The 12,602-nt window shown below is 40.2% G+C and overlaps 1 long non-coding RNA gene across 1 annotated transcript; it reads left to right on the top strand.

Annotated features, from left to right (window-relative positions):
• Window positions 1-4,824: 4,824 nt before the first annotated feature.
• On the top strand, window positions 4,825-8,790 carry LOC120861943. Its single transcript, XR_005720660.1, has 2 exons — window positions 4,825-5,039; window positions 8,690-8,790. It is a non-coding gene; the product is annotated as an uncharacterized LOC120861943 (long non-coding RNA).
• The last annotated feature ends 3,812 nt before the right edge of the window (window positions 8,791-12,602 follow it).

Here is a 12,602-nt window from a genome sequence, read left to right as displayed (position 1 = left end):
TATATTTTCCATTTATAAAAGTGCTTATTTTTTTAGAGGATTTGTAAGACTAACAGAACTCAGACCAAATGGAAAGTGTTTGGCAACTGTGAGTATACTTTAAAAAAAATTGTGTAGTGGTAATATTTACTATTTCATAATTCAATTTCAGAGAATAATATAGGAGTTGATGGGAAACCTTTGAGTGCTTGGTAAATATAATAGAGTTGGCAAGGCCCAGATCAGTGCCACAGTCAATTCAAGCAGAATTATAGGATTATAATGGCACTCTTGTTCTGGGATTCTTTTTTGTTTTCAATCTAGCTTCAGACTGAACTCTCTGGTCACTTCATTATGCATTTCCCGACTTAGTAAGATCATGGACTAAGTGGCACAGCAGACATGAAGCTGCTGCTGCTGCTGCTGCTGCTGCTGCTAAGTTGCTTCAGTCGTGTCCGACTCTGCGACCCCATAGACGGCAGCCCACCAGGCTCTACCATCCCTGGGATTCTCCAGGCAAGAACACTGGAGTGGGGTGCCATTTCCTTCTCCAGTGCACGCAAGTGGAAAGTGAAAGTGTAGTCGCTCAGTCCTGTCCGACTCTTCGCGACCCCATGGACTGTAGCCTACCAGGCTCCTCTGTCCATGGGATTTTCCAGGCAGGAGTACTGGAGTGGGGTGCCATTGCCTTCTCCAGATATGAAGCAGGGCACAGCTATTTAGGTCACGATCTCAGAGACCCTCTGCCTCCAGTGCTGTGGCCAGAGCCACACAACATACTACAAATCAAACCTAGGACCTGCATTCCAAATTTAGCCTGCCTTCAGGAGTACTAGGTCTACTTACTAATACTTTCACAAAGTTGACCTTTTCTCATTTAAACATATGCTTTAGCTCCATCCTAAGCAAAATCATAGGTCTTATGTGCCAGTTGCAGTTTCTTTCTAGTTCAGACAAATATAAACTTAAAAAAAAAATAACCATCTATAACCCCCAGATTATCTTATATATATCATTGGCACACTTTGTGAAGAGCTTCCCTGGTGGCTCAGTGGTAAAGAATCTTCTGCCACTGAAGGAGATGTGGGTTCCATCCCTGATCCAGGAAGATCCCCCAGAGAAGGAAATGGCAACCCACCTCAGTGTCCTTGCCTGGGAAATCCCATGGACAGAGGAGCCTGGCGGGCTACAGTCCATGGGGTCGCAAAGAATTAGATATGACTTAGCGACTGAGCAACAACACTGTGAAACTGGCCAAGCAGAATGAGGGTGATTGTTGTTACACAGTAGCTAAGTTGTGTCCGACTGTTTGTGACCCCATGGACTGTGTAGCCCACCAGGGTCTTCTGTCCAAATACCAGCTTCTCTGTCTTCTCCTTAGATAACCTTGACAACTTTCCAGAGCCCTCTGAACCCCAAATTTCTTCATATGTAAAAGGGTTGCAGGCTAAATGGGCACACTCCAAGCATTCATAAACACCACTATTAGGCACCTAGGGCTGTTCATTGACAACCCCTGGTCTCGAGGCTTGGCCTGGAGAATGGTGGCTCTGTGCAGACCTCTAGAACGCCTGAGCATCCTTGTTGAGGTCTGGGCACTGCCTTATCACGGGGAATGTTCACTGGGGTGCCTGCACAAGTGAGAGGGCAGTGCTGAATTCCTCAGAACCTTAAAAATACAGTGTGTGCCATCAGTCACCATAAGGCCTCATCCAGCAGTCAAAATATGGGGGGTGGCGGGGGAGTCCCTGCTTTAGCAGTGGTCTGGGATAACAGGGCTCACAGAGAAACGGGTTCTTCCAAGTAGCTGAAGGCATCCTTGTGAGATGATGAGCTTGTATGCTAAAGGCAGAAATGCAAACTGCTTGTGTAAACGGGGGAAACTGGAGGAGCAGACTGGCGCCCGGTCAGGAAGCAGCACTATCAGCACAGTCCCCCATGTAACGGTGAGTCCAGGGTCACCGGGCCTGGTTTGCTCAGCAGCATCTCTGGTTTATGTGATTGTCTGGTGTGTTACAATGCCCTTTCTACTCTCCAATGTCCCAGCTTAGAAGAGAAATTAGATGGTTTCCCTACCAAGACCCTGAGGAGGGGTTTTCATCTGCCCCAGGTCACACAGTCACTAGGCGGCCAAGAAGGAAGTAGAAGCTGCTTTTCTCAGCTCCGACAGTGTGGCCTAGTGGCCACAGGTAGGGGCTTCCTCCAGACTGCACCTCCGAGTGCTGGATGGCAATCCCAACCCACTCCATGCTGGAGTCCAACCCAGCACCTGCTTGCTTGATACAGGTGGGAGGACCCTTACTGAGATTCTGTCTCCTGGAGGACAAGGAGTGTTCCCAGTTCATGTCCTGAATGTCTACTATGTACCAGGCATGTGTGATCCTTAATACCAATTTGGGGATGTATAATACCCCTTTCAGAGGGAGTTCCCAAAGGAAGCTGGCAGAGACCCAACCAAACACTGCTATCTGAGACAAGGACAGGGCTCACAGCACTTGCAGGAAGCGGAGGTCCTCTTTATACCCCCCCATCCCCTGGGATATCCAGATTGCAGGAATCTATGAGGCTGTCCGCCAAGGTCTTCCTTAAAACCACCTTTAGCTGAGTGTGTGTCATTCCAGAGAACGCATCCACCAGCATCATTCCCCAGGCAGCTGCATATCACTGTAAATCTATCAGGCTCAGAAAAATCCTTCAGTGTATCTCCATGCAACTGACAGGTACAGTCATCATGAGGGCATCTTTTAAATTTTCTTCTGACCAAAAGATCAGATCTGGGGGAAGAAGTAGATCCAACCATGCCTCCTTCCTCTGGTTACCAGGGTGGCCAAAATCCTTTCTACATGGAAATTACTGGGGGTGGGGGGCACTGGAGCCCATCCTTGTTCCTGACTCTACTCTTCCTCCTGGTCTAGGTTGCCTCAAACTTGTCTGGCTTGTGTACCCATGTCAAGAGAGTACTTGTTTAGTATATTTAGAAAGCCAGAAACAAAAGGTCCTATAAATGCATAATGAAATGTGTAAGGCATACTGTCTTCCACATTTTTTGGTTAACCTAAAGATGGATATGAACATACTTCGTATAGTTCCTTTGTGGAATTTTATGTGTAATTTTTGAATATCCTTAGAACTTCAAACATAGACCTTTGGGTGTTTGTATTTCCATAGTGACTCTGTAATGAATGGCTAATACCACCGTAGCTAATTAAATCACTGGGGGTATGATATGTTAGACTTACTATACAGATATTAAAGAAATCAGTGAGATTTTGGAACATTTAACCTTTTTCTTGAAGAGAAAAAATTACCTGTAACACTCAGCCTCATTAATGTGTGAAGTAACTATCAAGAGTGCTTTTATTCTCAAGAGAAACCTTAATAGCTGAATTTAAAACCAAATCATGTGTAATTTCTTCTAAGACCAACAGATACCCAATTTTTTCCTACATTTCAGAATATGTTGATCACCTGGAACTTACTTACCAAGAAAACACAATTACCTTTGAACCTAAGAAAAGAAAACCTAAGAAAAACAGTTCTTTTTTTTAACTTGCTGTGTTAATTTATTTTGATAGAGAACCCAGACTTTTTAGATTACTTTTTTGGCTTTAAAAATGTAACTTAAAAGATGAATTCAATAGGAGTATTGATAATCTATGTGATCTAATCCAAACTAACATATTATAAGCTGTTTCAATGTAATAATCATGACACAAAGCTAACTCACAAAATTTGTTTTTTTTTTAAATTATTGTTATTGTTGAACAATTTGTAGGGAACAGTATTTCCATTTTTTGATTTTTGTTTCTCCAAAAATCAGATTTTGGGGGCCATTTGCTAACTTATTGGTGTTTAGGGGAGTTTGTATCTCCCCTCATTGCATTAATAAGATATTTTACCTTACCATATGAAATACCTAAATTACTTTTCTATAAAAACTAGAGAATGAAGGGTTTTCTCCTGCACTACACAAATATTCCAGAGAAGGCAATGGCACCCCACTCCAGTACTCTTGCCTGGAAAATCCTATGGACGGAGGAGCCTGGTAGGCTGCAGTCCATGGGGTTGCACAGAGTCAGACACGACTGAAGTGACTTAGCAGCAGCACACAGATATTCAGTACCGTAAACTATACTCACCAATTAAATTGGCACAATATGTAATAAAAATGTTTCCACCATGAGAAAAACTACTGTATTTCACTGATTCTAAAGGTGAACATTTTAATACCTGCAAAACCGGGATACTTCTTACAATCAATCATGTCTTACAGTTAGTTGACAGCATTTGTCTTTCTTAGTAGTATGTAAAATAATTATATCTTTTAGGTTGTATGAAATATAAATTTTTTTGTAAATCTTGCCTTTTTTTGGAAAATAGAACTAGAGGTAATGGTGTACATAAAAACTGCATTTAATAGATATGTTTTTATAAAAGCATATGAACATAAAAAAGTTAGATATTTAAAAGGTAATCTAACTTCAGAAATTTTTTTTCATAATGCTATTGATTGCTCTTGCATAGACTTGTGTTTTACTCAGTTAGGAGTAAAGATAGGGTAATCCTTTTAACTATTGCATGTTTTTTAAATGCATACTACTTTATTTCATTTATTTCATTTAAGTAAATTGTAGAGTTATCAAAGTGTAGCCAAATAGTGACTTTTTACTGGTCAAACTTCTAATGATTTATATGTGAATTAATCATTAAAAGATTAAATTATATAAAATTTATTATGTATTTTAAAAATAAATTATATAAAAATAAATCATTTAAAAATTAATTTATATGTGAATTATGTTAAATTTATACATAACTTAAGAATAACACATTTTGTTTGTTTATATGTTCTATCCATGTAACTTAACATAATAGGTTTTTGTTTGTTTTTCTGTAACTAATTCATATTTCCTTAGTTTTAACCTAATATTGTTTTCTATTCCTGGATCTCATCACATTACATTTAGTTTTCATATCTCTCTAGGCTCCTCTTGGCTGTAACAGTTTCTCAGAATGTACTTGTTTTTATGACATTGACAGTTTTGAGGAGTAGTGATCAGGTATGTTGTACGCTGTCCTTTTACCCTGTACCTATTCCATAATTTGTTGTTCTTTGTGCATTTCTTTCCTATTCTAACACAAAGCAGATTATGAAAGTGTCTGATTAAAGATACATTATAGAGAAATAAAATATGAGAGAAAGATAAATTTTGATGAGGACTGGGAAGGCTTCTTGCCATTGAAACAGTTAGTTGAGTCTTCAGTGGGATTGGGGGAATAAATATGAGGAATGCAGATTACCTTCTAGTAACAAATGAATATGATTCCAACATGATATGTATTAAAGGTGTGATTACAGTATTGGTATCAAGTTTGGAAGGGGCCTGGAGGGTATTTTCCCCTCCTGACACCAAAATACACAGTGTTCTCTCCAACTGACACTGACTAGATGTCCTGCAGTTCTGACCCTAACTAATGGAGCCAGACCCCACAGGTTTAAGGGCTCAGCTCCACAAGACTGCCCTCACTTATGATGTTAGTGGCAAGTATCAGGACCCCAGGTTACTCTCACTTCTGTCTGACTTGACTACAAAACTGGGGGTTCCCACAACCCCCCAAGTACTATTACACTTTATTTTAAAGGATACAAGTGAACAGTCAGATGTAGTGACATGTACGGTAAGGTCCAGAAGGGTCCTAAGAACAGGAGCCTCTGTCCCTGTGGAGGTGGGTGGGCCACCCTCCTGGTACATGGATGTGTTTCCCAGGCCGAAAGCTTCCTGAACCTTGTTGCTTAGGGGCTTATAATGGAGCTTTAATCCTATAAACAGGCATGGTTGGTTAAATCAGTGGCCATAGATGATTAACTTAATCTCCAGTGCCTTCCTGTATCCCAAGTTTGGGAGATGGGTCTGAAAGTCCCAAGCTTCTAATAAAAGCAACCCCCACCCTGAAGCTATCTAGGGGCCCCCAAAGAGTCATCTCTTTAGAATAATTAGGAAATTTAAAAGAATAGAGGAAAAATAGAGAATGAAAGTAGAGAAGCACATGTAAATGTTTGAAGGAGTAAGACTAAAAATAGGGGACTGAAATGCAGGCAGAGATGAGCAGGTCCCCGTCTTTTGAGGGAGAAGCTTGGAGAAGGAGGTACCCCTCAGAGCCATTGGCATCGTCTTATTTGCAAGTGCTCTTAAATGGTGTATGTATACATGGCAGAGCTGTGGTAAAAAGCAAGACATTCAAGAACACTGCAAGTGTTGTTGGGCTATTGCTTAGCTTTCTACTTCTAGACTTTTCTATTCCAGTTAAGCCAGTTTGTTCTCCTTTTGAGCCCTACCCGACACTCTGAATCTAGATTTGGTTCTAGAATGCCTCCTTAGGTAGCTGATTTTAACTCTCTGGGTCCCTTTTGCTGCTATTTCTGTAAATGTAACCTTACCCTCTTTGGGGCTGACAGTTACATCTTCTTTCCTCTTACTACTTATCACTGGATAATTTGTTTCACTAGTGCTTTTTTTGTAACACCTCCAATGAAACCTAACAACTTTAAGCTCCAGGACAGCAAGGACTTTGAAAGCTTTGACAATTTTTGTATATCCAGAATACAAAATAGTCCTGGCACGAAAGTATTCAATAAAGATTGGCTGAAAGAATGAATCAATACCATGCTGCTAAGTCACTTCAGTCGTGTCTGACTCTGTGCAACCCCATAGCGGCAGCCCACCAGGCTCCCCCGTCCCTGGGATTCTCCAGGCAAGAACACTGGAGTGGGTTGCTGTTTCCTTCTCCAATGCATGAAAGTGAAAAGTCAAAGTGAAGTCGCTCAGTCGTATCCGACTCTTAGCGACCCCATGGACTGCAGCCTACCAGGCTCCTCCGTCCATAGGATTTTCCAGGCAAGAGTACTGGAGTGGGGTGCCATTGCCTTCTCCAAAACAATACCATACAGAGCACTATATTTATGATTAAGATAAAAGTTCTGTTCTCGAGCATTTCACAATAAAGACATGGGGCAGCTTCATCTACTCAAATAACCACAGTAAAGAATTATTTAATAAAAGCTAGAGAGAGGAGAAAAAGTCCCATAAAGTTGGGACTACAAAAGACTTACATCTTCAGTGAAAAGAAATTAGAAATAAACTTGTGGCACAGGGGGCTTCCATTGTGGCTCAGCTGGTAAAGAATCCACCTGCAATGCGGGAGACAGGTTCAATCCCTGGGTTGGGAAGATCCCCTGGAGAAGGGAAAGGCAACCCAGTATTCTGGCCTAGAGAATGTCATGGACTGTATAGTCCATGGGGTCGCAGAGAGTCAGACACGACTGAGCGACTTTCACTTCCACTTTTCACTTTGTGGCACAGGAGGAGCAACAAGAAAACTCTCCTGCATTGACCCTGTTACTGGGTGAGAGGAACAGAAATATCTTTCCTGAGAATATGTAAACATGAGCCTGACTTTGTGTCGGTTTCCAATATGAATTTACTCTATCTAGACCATCCAGCTGACAATTTAGGTAGTGTGGGTTGTAGAATGTTGGTAGGAATGAACATAAATCCCCTCTGAAGGGATACAACTTTAACACCATCCTCAAAAAATTTCCATGGATAAAGTTCCAAAGAACAAGATCTCACAGGGCACTTTATGTAAGAGCCAGCAGAAACCACCAAGGGCAGCAGCAGACTCACTGAGACTCTACTTATGGGAATTGCTATAGAATGCAAACATAGCAAACTTTAGCTTATACAAAGAGAGGCTTTAAACTATGAGCAAGAAATAGGAGACTTAAAGATCAAGCAGATTTGGAAAGGAACTAAAGAGAACTTTGAAAACTAAAATATAGTTATCAATATAATATTTATAGGTAAGTCACGATGACCCTTAGCAGAGCAGGATCATTGAGGGATGGAGGCAGAATCCAGTAACAATCAATTGAAGAGGTAATGACAGTAAATGTGTTACGTGGGGCTTCCAGGTGGCTCACTGGTAAAGAATCCACTTGCCAATCAATGCAGGAGATGGAGAAGAGAGTTCAATCCCTGGGTCTGGAAGATACACTAATGAAGAAAATGGCAACCCACTGCAGTATTCTTGCCTGGAGAATCCCATGGACAGAGGAGCCTGGTGGGCTACCATCCATGGGGTGGCAAACAGTTGGAAAACACTGAGCAAACATACACACACGTGATTTTCTGTGTGTGTGTGTGATATTTTACAGTTTAAAAATATTAAATAGATGATAATGAGAGAAGAAAAATTGGAATGGTACAAACTAATTCTAGTATCTTTCAGTGGTGGCAGAACGCTGATGGTGAGGAGGGGAATCTCTTCCTCCATCAGTATATCTCATTACTCCCAGATACCAAGTCTATTTCCTTCTCTTTAACTAAAGGAAAATGGGAGTTGGTCAAAAGGGAGGAAGAACGAAAAGATGAGGGGAAGGGGAAAAAGAATAGGAATGAAAACAAAGGGGAATTGAGGGGTGTATGCAGGAAGATGAGACCCATGTGGCCACACCGAGTGAGCCCTTGGCCCTGTACTGGACTTCGTGACAGTGTCTCCAGTGTCTCCAAAGTTGTGGAAGGCAAATGAGGAACATGTGAAGCACATTCTAAAGCAACTGCCTTGAAAATTAACATTAAGACAGTTTTTTTCACTGTCAATCATAAATTTCACTTAAAAATGTTAATGCTAATCTAAATTTCCTTTTCAGCCTACTATGCTGGATTTGAACCTAACTGAAAGCGACAAGCTCCACTCTGCAAACCTTGAAACATCCCAACCTCTTAAAAATAAAAAGCATAAAGTAGGACATTCAGTTGTCAACATAAATTACTTTTCCTTTTTTTTTTTTTTTTTTTTGTTTTAAAACACCACAGCTTGTGCCTCTCAGAGGCAGGCCTAGGGTGAGGGGAAAGAGAGGAAGCCCACTGTTAGAGTTTATAGATCTGTAGAAACAATTGATTGCCCTTCTTGATTTTGTAGGGCAAAGGATTAAACACTTATTCTCTCCAACTACTTTGAATGTAGTTTAAAGTCAGGTAGTATTGAAACAGGGCTTCCCAGGTGGCTCAGTGGTAAAGAATATGCAGAAGACACAAGTTTGGTTCCTCGGTCGGGAAGACCCCCTGGAGAAGGAAATGGCAACTCACTCCAGTATTCTTGCTTAGAAAATCCCATGGACAGAGGAGCCTGGCAGGCTACAGTCCATGGTGTTGCACAGAGTTGGACTTAACAACTAAACAACAATATTGAAAAGCACAATTTTTAGACAAATCAAACAGATATGTCCATTTCAATTCTTTACAAAACAGCAAGTCAAAGCATTTTTAAAATAAAAAGATAACAGTATAACTAAAATTAGAAGCAATATTTCTCAATTTGGATGATTATTCTCCCACTTTATTTTACAAAGTACTTTAGAATGACCATCACATTTTCTCCATATTGTGCTTCTGCCTGAAAAGTAGCCTGACTTGCAATGTTATATTCATTATGACTCTTCATAATGCAAGCGTCATAATTCAACCCATGCTGGTTTAAAAGGAGGAATGCAATAGGTTATTAGGTACTAGATTTGAAAGTCCAGGGCGGGGCTTCGCTTTAGATGTGGCTTGATTAAGGACTCTACCCATGTTCATAGTGTCCATCTTTGTGATCAGCATCCTGTAAGTCAGCTTCACCCCCATTTCTGTGATAGCTTCTTTCATCACAAAAACCTGTTGTTGAGCTCCAAGACCCATGCTCTCATAGCATCAAACCCACCTCCAGCAAATGTCTCCGCATCCCTAATTGTCTCTGATAGCTTATGGTGTGTGCCTAAGCTTGAACTGTGGCCAGCAGAAGGGTCCCACTGCCTGGCTTAACCCAATCAGTGCCCACATCTCTCAAGCTTAGGGCAGGGACTGTCCCTTCTAAACAGCATTGCTAAGTGTGGAAGAGAGATGATTTTCAAATAAAACTGGGATGACAATTAACTTGATATTTTAGGAGGAGGAATGGATGCTAAAGTTTGCTCTGAAAAAAATATTGAAAAAGTAAACTTTGATATTTTCTCTCATTTTGAGATTTTCCACATTCACACCCTTCCCCTCCATGTTCAGTTATTACTTTACTCTTGCATAGCAAGACCTTGCTTTCTAAAGCAAGGCTCATTGTTCATATATATTTGACATCAACCTACAATGGCAAATATATTGTCAGTCAGTATTGACCCTGAAATTTTAGAAGAAGAAAGTACTAAATGTAAAGTCTATATAGAATAATGCTGACTTAAGTAAAATGTTACTCAATATAAAGTGTTAGAGAACAAAAGAGCTTTAATTATTTATCAGTTATAAATTTGGATGATCTTTTCATGCTCATTCCTATCCACCAAAATAGAAAATTGAAATGTGAAATCTAATGTCACCAATAAGAATTTTATTTTTATATAAACCAGTTTAAATGATAAATATAATAAGTATCCAAGCATATTTTGCTTGTATATTTTGATCAAGACATATTTTCCTTTTTTTTTTTGCCATTTTCCTATAATTTATTTATTCAGCACATAAATCAAGTACTTCCTAAATTCCAGGTACTCTTTTAGGAATTGGGAATACAAGATTAAATGCTCTATTATATCACTCACAGTGGAATCTCAGTCATATACCCACAATAAAAGTAATTTTGTTTTGATGGATTATAAGGAAAGAGGAGTTATAGATATGAAAATGAACATAAAATTGCTAACATTTCCAGTATAGCAAGGGTAATATTCTGGCTTCCAGGAGAAGGAACTAATTTTATTTACACACATAAAATCTCAATCTGAAAGGAAAATTTTTCTGTTTGGGCCTAGAATGGTGTTCAAAGTTTTCCCCATCACCATTCTCTATTCCTAGTGAAGCTGCTCAAACCACTGGTTGATAAAGAGGATATGGCACCTCTAAACAGAGTTTTCCTAAAATGTGGAACAGGTTTGTTGAAAGAAAAAAAATTCTAACTTTGCTATTATTTATTGTTTAAGCTTAACTGTAAAATTCACATATGTGAGACCATCTTATATTAATAAAAAAGAGAAGGCAAATATATAGCTCTTTTGACTAATATATTTTTTCTCTTGGATATTTAGGTTATAAAACCAGGGCCTGGGAAAACGAGATTTTCATGAAATTCCTACAAAAAGATGTTGAGAAGCCTTGTTTCAGATGCAGCAAAACAACATCTGATTTGCAAGTGGCAGCTTTGGGTTTTCTTCTGGTTGGCCAAAATCCTAAACTTGGTTTTCACAACGTTCTGTTCACTTGTTATCCCTGTGTTGTAGAGAAGCAGAATAATAGAGAGGTGGTGAAGAAAATGACTATGGGTCCTGCCTGCCTGGGTGGGAATTCCCTACTCTGCTGTATGCTGGCTGTGTGAGGAAACAGATCTTATTTGGGGACTAGCTCTACCTTAGGATGCTGTGAGGATTAGCTGAATAAATATGTGTAAAGTGCTTACAACAATGTCTGGCACATAGAAGGTGGTATGTATTTGGTTAAATAAACACACATATACAGTAATTTCTCACATTTTGTGTAATCAAACAGGGATTATGACTTTACAATACCCTTATATAACTATAAAGAAACATTTCCTTACTTGACTTAGCTTATTCACCGAGGACTGTCAAAGGATAAGACAGGATATCTAACATACAAATGAATTTTCCAACTCTTCCACTTAAGATCTCTTACCAGAACCATTAAATGTACTTATATTTAATGGTCATTCTTGTTCAATCACTAAGTCGTGTCCCACTTTTGCAACCTTATGGACTGCAGCATACCAGGCTCCTCTGTCCTCCACTATCTCCCAGAGTTTGGTCAAATTCACGTCCGGATTATATTTCAGTTCAGTTCAGTTGCTCAGTCGTGTCTGACTCTGTGACCCCATGAATCACAGCATGCCAGGCCTCCCTGTCCATCACCAACTCGCGGAGTTCACTCAGACTCACGTCCATCGAGTCGGTGATACCATCCAGCCATCTCATCCTCTGTCGTCCCCTTCTCCGCCTGCCCCCAATCCCTCCCAGCATCAGAGTCTTTTCCAATGAGTCAACTCTTCGCATGAGGTGGCCAAAGTACTGGAATTTCAGCTTTAGCATCATTCCTTCCAAAGAAACCCCAGGGCTGATCTCCTTCAGAATGGACTGGTTGGATCTCCTTGCAGTCCAAGGGACCCTCAAGAGTCTTCTCCAGCACCAAGTTCAAAAGCATCAATTCTTCGGCACTCACCTTTCTTCACAGTCCAACTCTTACATCCATACATGACCACTGGAAAAACCATAGCCTTGACTAGATGGACCTCTGTTGTCAAAGTAATGTCTCTGCTTTTGAATATGCTATCTAGGTTGGTCTTAACTTTTCTTCCAAGGAGTAAGCGTCTTTTAATTTCATGGCTGCAATCACCATCTGCAGTGATTTTGAAGCCCCCCAAAATAAAGTCTGACACTGTTTCCCCATCTATTTCCCATGAAGTGATGGGACCAGATGCCTTGATCTTCATTTTCTGAATGTTGAGCTTTAAGCCAACTTTGTCACTCTCCTCTTTCACTTTCATCAAGAGGCTTTTTAGTTCCTCTTCACTTTCTTCCATAAGGG

The sequence above is a fragment of the Oryx dammah genome, unplaced genomic scaffold (assembly GCF_014754425.2).
Source record: "Oryx dammah isolate SB20612 unplaced genomic scaffold, SCBI_Odam_1.1 HiC_scaffold_3, whole genome shotgun sequence".
NCBI classification, from domain to species: Eukaryota; Metazoa; Chordata; class Mammalia; order Artiodactyla; family Bovidae; genus Oryx; species Oryx dammah.
Note: the sequence above shows the minus strand (reverse complement) of the source record. Positions and strands in the feature narration are given on the sequence as shown.